Source organism: Pristiophorus japonicus, chromosome 10 (genome assembly GCF_044704955.1).
Source record: "Pristiophorus japonicus isolate sPriJap1 chromosome 10, sPriJap1.hap1, whole genome shotgun sequence".
NCBI classification, from domain to species: domain Eukaryota; kingdom Metazoa; phylum Chordata; class Chondrichthyes; family Pristiophoridae; genus Pristiophorus; species Pristiophorus japonicus.
This window is the reverse complement of record NC_091986.1, coordinates 221,417,716-221,430,845: the sequence shown is the minus strand read 5'-3', so window position 1 is coordinate 221,430,845 and position 13,130 is coordinate 221,417,716. Positions and strand designations below refer to the sequence as shown.

At 50.9% G+C, this 13,130-nt stretch overlaps 1 protein-coding gene across 1 annotated transcript in view; it reads right to left on the bottom strand.

Annotated features, from left to right (window-relative positions):
* LOC139275321 (interferon-inducible GTPase 5-like) overlaps positions 1-13,130 on the bottom strand; it is a 314,503-nt gene that overhangs the window by 59,191 nt on the left and 242,182 nt on the right. The window lies entirely within an intron of this gene.

Below are 13,130 nucleotides of genomic sequence, written 5' to 3'. Positions count from 1 at the left end.
GCTGGGAAAAATCCGCTGGAACTGGGACGACATCCGAGCGCTTTCATCCGTCGACGATGCCTCATGTGCCCAGGTTCTGAGCAAGTTCCCGTTGTTGTTTGAGCCAGGCATCGGAAGTTTCTCGGGGGCAAAAGTGCAGATCCACTTGGTTCCCGGTACACGACCCATCCACCACAAGGCACGGGCGGTGCCATACATGATGAGAGAGAAAGTGGAAATTGAGCTGGACAGGCTGCAGCGAGAAGGCATCATCACGCTGGTGGAGTTCAACGAGTGGGCCAGTCCGATTGTTCCGGTTCTCAAAGTCGATCGCTCGGTCAGAATTTGAGGGAACTATAAAGGGATTAACCATTTTTCGCTACAGGACCAGTACCCACTACCCAAGGCAGACGACCTATTTGCGACCCTGGCTGGAGGGAAGACGTTCACCAAGCTGGACCTGACCTCGGCCTACATGACGCAGGAGCTGGCGGAACCTTCGAAAGGCCTCACCTGCATCAACACAACACAAAGGTCAGTTCATCTACAATAGATTCCCATTTAGGATTCAGTCGGCCGCGGCAATTTTTCAAAGGAACATGGAGAGCCTGCTAAAGTCGGTTTCACGCACCGTGGTTTTCCAGGACGACATATTGATCACGGGTCGGGACACCATCGAACACTTGCAGAACCTGGAAGAGGTTCTAAGTCGTCTAGATCGCGTGGGGCTCAGGTTGAAACATAGAAACATAAAAAATAGGTGCAGGAGTAGGCCATTCGGCCCTTCGAGCCTGCACCACCATTCAATAAGATCATGGCTGATCATTCACCTCAGTACCCCTTTCCTGCTTTCTCTCCATACCCCTTGATCCCTTTAGAAACATAATCCCTATAGAAACACTCGAAGTGTGTTTTCCTGGCGCCAGAGGTCGAGTTCTTATGGAGAAGAATCGCACAGACGGCATCAGATCCACCGATGCCAAGAGGGAGGCCATCAAGAACGCGCCGAGACCACAGAACATGACGGAGCTGAGGTCGATCCTAGGACTCCTCAATTATTTGGGTAATTTCCGACGCGGGTTAAGCACCTTGCTAGAACCCCGACATGTGCTGCTACGCAAGGGAGACAACTGGGTGTGGGAGAAATCACAAGAGGCTGCTTTTGAGAAAGCCAGAAATCTGTTCTGTTCCAACAAACTGCTTGTTCTGTATTACCCATGTAAATGTTTATTGCTAGCTTGCGATGCATCTTCATATGGGGTCGGGTGTGTGTTACAACAAGCTAACGAATCAGGAACATTGCAACCGGTCGCCTATGCGTCCAGGAGGTTGTCCAAGGCCGAAAGGGCTTACAGCATGAATGAAAAAGCTCTGGCATGCGTTTACGGGGTGAAATAAATGCACCAGTATCTGTTTGGTCTCAAGTTTGAGCTTGAAACTGACCATAAGCCGCTCATGTCGCTATTCTCAGAGAGCAAAGGGATTGACACCAACACCTCTGCCCGCATCCAAAGATAGGCGCTCACGCTGTCGGTATACAACTATGTAATCCATCGCAGACCGGGCACAGAGAACTGTGCTGATGCTCTCAGTCGGCTACTATTGCCCACCACCGGGGTGGAAATGGCACAGCCTGCTGACTTGCTCTTGATGATGGATGCATTCGAAAACTAAGTCACCCGTTACGGCTCGCCAGATCAGGACCTGGACCAGCCAGGATCCTTTACTGTCCCTCGTAAAAAAAACTCTATCGCAAAATGGGAGCTGGTCCAGCGTCCCAGCGGAGATACATGAAGAGATCAAACCGTTCCAGTGGCGCAAAGACGAAATGTCCATACAGGCGGACTGTCTTTTGTGGGGTAATCGTATGGATTTGTCTAAGAAAGGCAAGGAAACGTTCATAAGCGACCTACACAGTACCCACCCAAGCATAGTAATGATGAAAGCTATAGCCAGATCCCACGTGTGGTGGCCTGGCATCGACTCAGACTTAGAATCATGCATGCACCAATGTAACACTTGCTCTCAACTGAGCATTACACCCAGAGAGGCACCGCTAAGTTTGTGGTCATGGCCCTCCAAACCGTGGTCTAGGATCCACACTGACTGTGCGGGCCCGTTTCTTGGCAAAATATTTTTGGTTGTTGTGGATGCTTATTCAAAATGGATTATGTAATAATGTCTCTAAGCATGTCCACTACCACCATCGAAAGCCTACGAGCCATGTTTGCCACGCACGACCTGCCTGATGCCTTTGTCAGTGACAATGGGCCGTGCTTCACCAGCACTGAATTCAAGGAATTCATGACCCACAATGGGATCAAGCAGGTCACATCTGCCCCGTTCAAGCCCGCATCCAACGGCCAGGCGAGAACGGGCAGTTCAGACCATCAAGCAAAGCTTGAAACGTGTGTCGGAAGGCTCCCTGCAGACCCGGCTGTCCCGAGTCCTGCTCAGCTACCGCACCAGACCCCAGTCACTCACCGGGGTTCCCCCAGCCGAGCTGCTCATGAAAAGGGCGCTCAAAACAAGGCTCTCTCGAGTCCACCCTGATCGCTATGATCACGTGGAGGGCAAGCGGTATCAACAAAGTGTGTACCATGATCGCGCAAACATGTCACACGATATTGAGATCAATGATCCTGTATTTGGACTCAACTATGGACATGGTCCCAAATGGCTTTCTGGCACTGGCGTAGCCAAAGAAGGGAGTAGGTGTTTCAGGTCAAACTTGCCAATGGACTAACTTGCAGAAAGCATTTGGACCAAACCAAATTGCGGTTCACTAACAGCCACGAACAACCCGAAGAGGACACCACCAACTTCGACCCTCCAACACACACACAAGTGGCAACCGACATCACGATTTACCACGAAGCCGAACTCACCATCCCCAGCAGCCCGGCAAGGCCAGCAGCCCAGCAAAGAACCAACCAACTCACCCACACCTGTGTTTGTACCGAGACGATCGACAAGGGAGCGAAAAGCCCCAGGTCGTCTCACCCTGTAAATAAGTGTACTATTGACTTTGGGAGGGAGTGATGTTATGTATGCAACCCTAGGCAACCTGTATCATACCGCCACCAGAGGGCTTACCTGTTGGAGTCCCAAGGGATCCCAGCATCCCTTGGGAGCACTGTATATAAGCAGGCCACCCACAAGGTACCAGCACTCTGGAGTTTGAATAAAGGAGCTAAGGTCACACTAACTCAAGTCGACAGTACTCAGTTGCATCACTTTATTATGACTGTAACATCCTCCTCACCCTCTCCAAGGACTTGGCATCCTTCCTACAGTGCGGTGCCCAGAATTGGACACAATTCTCCAGCTGGGGCTGAACCTTAACTCTCGGGGTCTCGCGCACAACATCAGACATTGAAAATAAGAACAATCACGGGGGATGTAAAGTCCTGTCCCTGCAGTACAGACTCACACGAGGCAGATGCTGAAGTCAAGGTCACTCAGGACCTGCCCCTTTATTACGCAGCTCTCCTATGCCACACGTGCCTGAGACCTGTCCTTATATACCTGTCTGGGACAGGTATCCAGTGTCTCCTGCAAGTGCGCCCCTGGTGGTAAGGTATGCTTGTGGTTACAGGTCATCTCGAGTTACAGTCATGTATAGCATGGTAAGATACAGTTATGTACAGTAGTGTGAGATACATGACATCACCCTCCCCCAAGGTCTTATTGTCTTTATAGGTTCAGTCTCTCAGGTGGTCTACGCTCTCGCGTGGAGCGTCTTAGTTGTGGTTCAGTTGTTTGCTTTGGTGCCTGTTTTTCTTTCGGGGTGATTGTTGGTGTCTCGCCTGGGCTGTCTGTTGGGATTTCCCTTTCCTCAGGTTGTTCCCTCTGTCTGTCCACCAGGTGTGGTGTGAGTTCTGGTTCTGGTTCAGCAGTGTTATTGGTAAATCTACTTTTGACTTGGTCTACATGCCTCCGGCAGGTTTGGCCATTGTCCATTTGTACCGCCAGTAGCCTGTTTCCTTCCTTGCCCGTTACTGTCCCTGCAAGCCATTTGGGACCCCTGCCATAGTTTAGCACAAACACTTTGTCCCCTATCTCATTCCACCTCCCCCTCGAATTTCGGTCATGGTACTCAGTTAGCTTACGGCGCTTTGCCTCAACGATTTCATGCATGTCTGGGAGGATTAATGAGAGCCTTGTCTTTAAGGTCCGTTTCATCAATAGTTGCGCGGGGGGGGATCCCAGTCAATGAATGCGGACGAGATCTGTATGCCAGTAGCAGTCACGACAGGCGACCCTGCAGCGTGGGACCTTGGATTTTGGGCATGCCTTGTTTAATGATCTGCATTGCTTGCTCCGCCTGGCCATTGGAGGCCGGCTTGAACGGTGCCGTCTTAACGTGATTTATGCCGTGGTCACTCATAAAATCTTGGAATTCTGCGCTGGTGAAGCACGGACCATTGTCACTGACCAATATGTCAGGAATGCCGTGCGTTGCAAACATGGTTCCCAGGCTCTCCACAGTGGTGGAGGTTGTGCTCGAGTTTAAAATGGTGCATTTGATCCACTTTGAAAATGCATCTACAACTACGAGGAACATTTTGCCCATGAATGGGCCACCATAGTCTCCGTGCACCCGCGACCACGGTTTGGTGGGCCAGGGCCAGGGGCTCAGGGGAGCCTCCCTGGGGGCATTACTGAGTTGGGCACAAATGATGCACCTTCGGACGCAGAGCTCCAAGTCCGCGTCAATACCAGGCCACCAGACGTGGGATCTGGCTATGGCCCTCATGAGAACGATCCCCGGGTGCTCGCGGTGGAGCTCCCGGACAAACGCCTCTCTGCCTCACAGAGGCATGACTACTCGGCTGCCCCACATCAGTCAGTCTGCTTGTAGTGACAGCTCATGCATGTGCCTAAGGAAAGGTTTGATCTCCTCGGGGCAGGCATCGCGAGCCTCTGCCCAGTCACCAGTTAAGACACATCTTTTTACTGAGGATAACGTGGGGTCGCTGGCCGTCCAGGCTCTGATTTGGCAAGACGTCATGGGCGAACCTGTGGACTCAAAGGCATTGATTGCCATGACTATCTCGCAATCCTTTTCATCAGACCCTTCTGTGGTCACCAGGGGTAGCCTGCTAAGCGCGTCGGCACAGTTGTCTGTGCCTGGTCTGTGCCTTATGGTATAGTTGTAGGACGCCAGCATGAGTGGCCACCGTTGAATGCGCGCCGAGGCGTTGCCGTTTATTGCCTTGCTCTCGGATAGGTGGGACGTGAGGGGCTTGTGGTCGGTTTCTAACGCGAACTTGGCCCCGAATTGGTGCATCTTTTTGACACCATACACGCATCCGAGCGCCTCCTTCTCTACCATTCCGTACCCGCGCTCCGCCCGCGAAAGTGACCTGGAGGCATAAGCTATGGGTTGTAATTTGCCCGCACTATTGACATGTTGTAAAACGCACCCGACCCCATACGCTGACACATCACATGTAAGAATAGATTTTTACCTGGATGAGGTCCTTACTACTAGGGGGATCAAGGGGTATGGCGAGAAAGCAGGAATGGGGTACTGAAGTTGAATGTTCAGCCATGAACTCATTGAATGGCGGTGCAGGCTAGAAGGGCCGAATGGCCTACTCCTGCACCTATTTTCTATGTTTCTATGTTTCTATCAAAGAAAGTCAAAACACTGTTGGAACACAGAAGGTTGCGTGCCTTATTGAAAGCGCGTTCCTGGGCGTCCCCCAAAACCAATCGCACCCCTTCCTGAGTAGCACGTGGAGAGGCACCAGCAGCGTGCTTAATTTCTGCATAAAGTTCCCAAAGTAATTGAGTAGCCCGAGAAAGGCGCGCAGTTCTGAGACATTCCGGGGCCTGGGTGCTAGGCGAATTGCTTCTGTTTTGGACTCTGTTGGGTGGATTCCATCAACGGCAATCCTTCTGCCCAAAAATTCAACCTCGGGTGTGAGAAACAGGCACTTGAATTTCTTGACTCGTAGGCCTACCCGATCCAACCGTTTTAGTACTTCCTCCAAATTACGGAGATGGGAGTCGGTGTCCCTGCCCGTGATAAGTATGTCGTCTTGAAATACAACCGTCCCCGGGATGGACTTGAGCAGATTCTCCATGTTGCGCTGGAATATGGCAGCTGCCGACCTGATGCCGAATGGGCATCGATTGTACATGAAAAGGCCTCGATGTGTGTTGATGGTGATGAGTAGCTTGGATTCCTCGGTCAATTCTTGCGTCATATATTCAGATTGAGGTCTGGTTTTGAGAAAAGTTTACCTCCAGTCAGTGTGGCAAATAAATCCTCCGCTCTGGGCAGCGGGTACTGGTCCTGTAGGGAGACTCTGTTTATGGTAGATTTATAGTCCCCACAGATTCGTACGGATCCATCAGGCTTCATGACTGGGACGATGGGACTTGCCCAGTCGCTAAATTCCACAGGTGATATAATGCCTTCCCGCAGAAGCCAGTCTAGTTCGTGTTCAATCTTTTCCCTCATCACATAGGGTACAGCTCTGGCCTTGTGATGGACCGGTCTAGCATCCTGTGTGATGTAGATTTTAACTTTAGCCCCTTTGAAAGTGCCCACACCTGGCTGAAAGAGATGTTCAAATCGCTTTATAACTGTTGAGCAGGAGGTCCGTTCCTCTAATGACATGGCATGGACACCATCCCATTTCCAGTTTAGTTTTGCCAGCCAGCTTCTCCCCAGCAGTGCTGGGGAGTCTCCGGGGACAATCCACAGGGGAAGTCGGTTCACTGTCCCTCTGTGTGTGACAGAGAGCATGGTGCTGCCGAGGACTGGTACGATTTCTTTGGTATAGGTCCTTAGTTTGGTGTCGACCCTTGTGAGTTTTGATCTGTCTCTTTTGTGCGGCCACAGTTGTTCAAATTGTTGAGCGCTCATGAGAGATTGACTCGCTCCCGTATCCAGCTCCATGTTGACGGGTATCCCGTTGAGTAGGACCCTCATCATTATAGGAGGCGTTCTGTTGTAGGAGCAGCGGCCATTGATCGTGTTGACCCGCTGTACATCGGTGTCCCGGGTACTGTCCCCACCATCTTCTGGTCCGCTTTCCGACCCATCCGATTCGTATACCAGCTGAGCTGCTGTTTTTCTGCACATGCGGGCCAGATGCCCTGTATATTCACAGTTTCTGCAAACAGCATGTTGAAATCGACACCCCCTTGTTGAGTGCCTTCCCCACATCTCCAGCACAGACCACTTCTATTGTTTCCGAAGGATGAGCTGCGTCTGGCTGATCTCTCTTGAGCTTCTCTCAGTTTGTAGTTGATTGTTCACATTGTGGGTTGATGAGGTGTGAACGGCCGTTCCTGTGGCCCTTGATGGCTTCTGGCACCACTGCCTGCTGTCGAGAGCCTGCTCTCCCGGTTTTGTCTGTGTGTGGGGGTAGCGGCTTGTTCCACGCTGTGAACCCCTTGTTCCGATGTTTTGTTAGTTGTCGTACCCGCAGTATAGATCAGCCTCGTTTCTTCTTCTCCTGCCAAGAATGTCTGTGCAACCAGTGCTGCTGCCTCTAGGGTCAAGTTCTTGGTCTCTATGAGCTTTCGGAATATGCCTGCGTGGCCTATTCCCTCAATAAAAAAGTCTCTCAGTACTTCTCTCCTTAGTTCATCGGAGAACTCACATAAACTAGCCAACCTCCGAAGTTCCGCCACGAAGTCGGGTATGATCTGGCCCACACAGTGTCTGTAGTTGTAGAACCTGTGTCTGGCCATGTGTAGGCTGCTCGCTGGCTTCAGGTGGTCTCTTACCAGTGTGCTCAACTCTTCAAACGACTTGCTTGCTGGTTTCTCGGGTGTCAGCAGGTCCTTCATTAAGGCGTATGTTTTCGAGCCACAGCTGGTCAAGAGATGGGCTCTTCTCTTGTCTGCCTTATTGTCGCCCAACCAGTCTTTGGTTACAAAGCTTTGCTGGAGCCTTTCTATAAAGTCCTCCCAATTATCTCCACATTGTATTTTTCCTCTGAGCCATTGTTCGCCATTCTGTGGATTCTGTAATCCCGTAACTCGTTGCCAATGTAAAATCCTGTCCCCTCAGTACAGATTCACACGAGGCACATACTGAAGTCAAGGTCATTCTGGACCTGCACCTTTATTACACAGCTCTCGAATGCCACACTTGCCTGAGACCTGTCCTTATATACCTGTCTGGGACAGGTATCCAGTGTCACCTGCAAGTGCACCCCTGGTGGTCAGGTAAGCTTATGGTTACAGGTCATCTCTAGTTACAGTCATGTATAGCATGGTAAGATACAGTTATGTACAGTAGTGTGAGATACATGACAGGGGAGAACATGAAAACAAGACTCACCTGCTGCCTGGCTAATTCTCTTGTGACCATAGATTGAGAGCGAGAGAGAGAGTGAGCGAGAGAGAGTGAGCGAGAGAGAGAGACTTCACAAAGCAAACCGATATTGTCTGGGAAATGAGGAAGCTGCAACAATTTGTCAACCCCAGTTGTGTAACAACCAAAGTCCAACTGGTGCCCAGCTTACACAACGGGTTTTACTGGTATGAGGTTATCCTGTTGACTGTTGAAACACCGAACCTGAGCAAAGCCATAACGATAGCCCAGCTATTTATATCCAACAGCGATAACACCAAACAAATTTCGCAGCATAAAGAGGTTTAGGCTAGTACTGTGCACAAAGTAACGTCGTTTTCAGGCAGGAATACATACGGCAGGATGTACACGCCTGCAGCTGCCCGACCTCAGATGACCCAGAGTCCGCCATCAATTGTTAATGCGAGGCAGTTAACACCTTGTTGGCGTTGTGGAGGTGATCATCGGGCCCATCAATGCCGCTTCAAGCACTGTGCGTGCAAAGGCTGCGGAACAATGGGACACCTCCAGCGAATGTGCAGACGAGCTGCAAACCCTGCAAACCACCACGTTGCAGAGGAAGACCGATACATGGTGGATCAAACTGAACTAGAGACTCGAACCGAGAAGGCAGAAGTGTATGTGGTACACACATTAACCACAAAATGTCCACCGATCATGCTAAAAGTTGAATTGGATGGAATTCCAGTATCCATGGAATTGGACACGGGTGCGAGTCAGTAGCAAAAAGGCCTTCGACAGGCTGTGGCGCAACAAGGCACACAGGCCCAAACTTAGCCCCATTCACACCAAGCTGAGAACTTACACTAAAGAGCTGATCCCAGTAACTGGCAGTGCATCAGTAAAAGTCTCCTATGATGGAGCGGTGCACGAACTACCACTATGGATCGTGCCAGGGGATGGCCCCACACTGTTTGGCAGAAGCTGGCTGGGAAAAATCCGCTGGAACTGGGACGACATCCGAGCGCTTTCATCCGTCGACGATGCCTCATGTGCCCAGGTTCTGAGCAAGTTCCCGTTGTTGTTTGAGCCAGGCATCGGAAGTTTCTCGGGGGCAAAAGTGCAGATCCACTTGGTTCCCGGTACACGACCCATCCACCACAAGGCACGGGCGGTGCCATACATGATGAGAGAGAAAGTGGAAATTGAGCTGGACAGGCTGCAGCGAGAAGGCATCATCACGCTGGTGGAGTTCAACGAGTGGGCCAGTCCGATTGTTCCGGTTCTCAAAGTCGATCGCTCGGTCAGAATTTGAGGGAACTATAAAGGGATTAACCATTTTTCGCTACAGGACCAGTATGCACTACCCAAGGCAGACGACCTATTTGCGACCCTGGCTGGAGGGAAGACGTTCACCAAGCTGGACCTGACCTCGGCCTACATGACGCAGGAGCTGGCGGAACCTTCGAAAGGCCTCACCTGCATCAACACGCACAAAGGTCTGTTCATCGACAATAGATTCCCATTTAGGATTCAGTCGGCCGCGGCAATTTTTCAAAGGAACATGGAGAGCCTGCTAAAGTCGGTTTCACGCACCGTGGTTTTCCAGGACGACATATTGATCACGGGTCGGGACACCATCGAACACTTGCAGAACCTGGAAGAGGTTCTAAGTCGTCTAGATCGCGTGGGGCTCAGGTTGAAACATAGAAACATAAAAAATAGGTGCAGGAGTAGGCCATTCGGCCCTTCGAGCCTGCACCACCATTCAATAAGATCATGGCTGATCATTCCCTCAGTACCCCTTTCCTGCTTTCTCTCCATACCCCTTGATCCCTTTAGAAACATAATCCCTATAGAAACACTCGAAGTGTGTTTTCCTGGCGCCAGAGGTCGAGTTCTTAGGGAGAAGAATCGCACAGACGGCATCAGATCCACCGATGCCAAGAGGGAGGCCATCAAGAACGCGCCGAGACCACAGAACATGACGGAGCTGAGGTCGATCCTAGGACTCCTCAATTATTTGGGTAATTTCCTACGCGGGTTAAGCACCTTGCTAGAACCCCTACATGTGCTGCTACGCAAGGGAGACAACTGGGTATGGGAGAAATCACAAGAGGCTGCTTTTGAGAAAGCCAGAAATCTGTTCTGTTCCAACAAACTGCTTGTTCTGTATTACCCATGTAAATGTTTATTGCTAGCTTGCGATGCATCTTCATATGGGGTCGGGTGTGTGTTACAACAAGCTAACGAATCAGGAACATTGCAACCGGTCGCCTATGCGTCCAGGAGGTTGTCCAAGGCCGAAAGGGCTTACAGCATGAATGAAAAAGCTCTGGCATGCGTTTACGGGGTGAAATAAATGCACCAGTATCTGTTTGGTCTCAAGTTTGAGCTTGAAACTGACCATAAGCCGCTCATGTCGCTATTCTCAGAGAGCAAAGGGATTGACACCAACACCTCTGCCCGCATCCAAAGATAGGCGCTCACGCTGTCGGTATACAACTATGTAATCCACCGCAGACCGGGCACAGAGAACTGTGCTGATGCTCTCAGTCGGCTACTATTGCCCACCACCGGGGTGGAAATGGCACAGCCTGCTGACTTGCTCTTGATGATGGATGCATTCGAAAACGAAGTCACCCGTTACGGCTCGCCAGATCAGGACCTGGACCAGCCAGGATCCTTTACTGTCCCTTGTAAAAAAACTATCGCAAAATGGGAGCTGGTCCAGCGTCCCAGCGGAGATGCATGAAGAGATCAAACCGTTCCAGTGGCGCAAAGACGAAATGTCCATACAGGCGGACTGTCTTTTGTGGGGTAATCGTATGGATTTGTCTAAGAAAGGCAAGGAAACGTTCATAAGCGACCTACACAGTACCCACCCAAGCATAGTAATGATGAAAGCTATAGCCAGATCCCACGTGTGGTGGCCTGGCATCGACTCAGACTTAGAATCATGCATGCACCAATGTAACACTTGCTCTCAACTGAGTATTACACCCAGAGAGGCACCGCTAAGTTTGTGGTCATGGCCCTCCAAACCGTGGTCTAGGATCCACACTGACTGTGCGGGCCCGTTTCTTGGCAAAATATTTTTGGTTGTTGTGGATGCTTATTCAAAATGGATTATGTAATAATGTCTCTAAGCATGTCCACTACCACCATCGAAAGCCTACGAGCCATGTTTGCCACGCACGACCTGCCTGATGCCTTTGTCAGTGACAATGGGCCGTGCTTCACCAGCACTGAATTCAAGGAATTCATGACCCACAATGGGATCAAGCAGGTCACATCTGCCCCGTTCAAGCCCGCATCCAACGGCCAGGCGAGAACGGGCAGTTCAGACCATCAAGCAAAGCTTGAAACGTGTGTCGGAAGGCTCCCTGCAGACCCGGCTGTCCCGAGTCCTGCTCAGCTACCGCACCAGACCCCAGTCACTCACCGGGGTTCCCCCAGCCGAGCTGCTCATGAAAAGGGCGCTCAAAACAAGGCTCTCTCGAGTCCACCCTGATCGCTATGATCACGTGGAGGGCAAGCGGTATCAACAAAGTGTGTACCATGATCGCGCAAACATGTCACACGATATTGAGATCAATGATCCTGTATTTGGACTCAACTATGGACATGGTCCCAAATGGCTTTCTGGCACTGGCGTAGCCAAAGAAGGGAGTAGGTGTTTCAGGTCAAACTTGCCAATGGACTAACTTGCAGAAAGCATTTGGACCAAACCAAATTGCGGTTCACTAACAGCCACGAACAACCCGAAGAGGACACCACCAACTTCGACCCTCCAACACACACACAAGTGGCAACCGACATCACGATTTACCACGAAGCCGAACTCACCATCCCCAGCAGCCCGGCAAGGCCAGCAGCCCAGCAAAGAACCAACCAACTCACCCACACCTGTGTTTGTACCGAGACGATCGACAAGGGAGCGAAAAGCCTCAGGTCGTCTCACCCTGTAAATAAGTGTACTATTGACTTTGGGAGGGAGTGATGTTATGTATGCAACCCTAGGCAACCTGTATCATACCGCCACCAGAGGGCTTACCTGTTGGAGTCCCAAGGGATCCCAGCATCCCTTGGGAGCACTGTATATAAGCAGGCCACCCACAAGGTACCAGCACTCTGGAGTTTGAATAAAGGAGCTAAGGTCACACTAACTCAAGTCGACAGTACTCAGTTGCATCACTTTATTATGACTGTAACATCCTCCTCACCCTCTCCAAGGACTTGGCATCCTTCCTACAGTGCGGTGCCCAGAATTGGACACAATTCTCCAGCTGGGGCTGAACCTTAACTCTCGGGGTCTCGCGCACAACATCAGACATTGAAAATAAGAACAATCACGGGGGATGTAAAGTCCTGTCCCTGCAGTACAGACTCACACGAGGCAGATGCTGAAGTCAAGGTCACTCAGGACCTGCCCCTTTATTACGCAGCTCTCCTATGCCACACTTGCCTGAGACCTGTCCTTATATACCTGTCTGGGACAGGTATCCAGTGTCTCCTGCAAGTGCGCCCCTGGTGGTAAGGTATGCTTGTGGTTACAGGTCATCTCGAGTTACAGTCATGTATAGCATGGTAAGATACAGTTATGTACAGTAGTGTGAGATACATGACATCACCCTCCCCCAAGGTCTTATTGTCTTTATAGGTTCAGTCTCTCAGGTGGTCTACGCTCTCGCGTGGAGCGTCTTAGTTGTGGTTCAGTTGTTTGCTTTGGTGCCTGTTTTTCTTTCGGGGTGATTGTTGGTGTCTCGCCTGGGCTGTCTGTTGGGATTTCCCTTTCCTCAGGTTGTTCCCTCTGTCTGTCCACCAGGTGTGGTGTGAGTTCTGGTTCTGGTTCAGCAGTGTTATT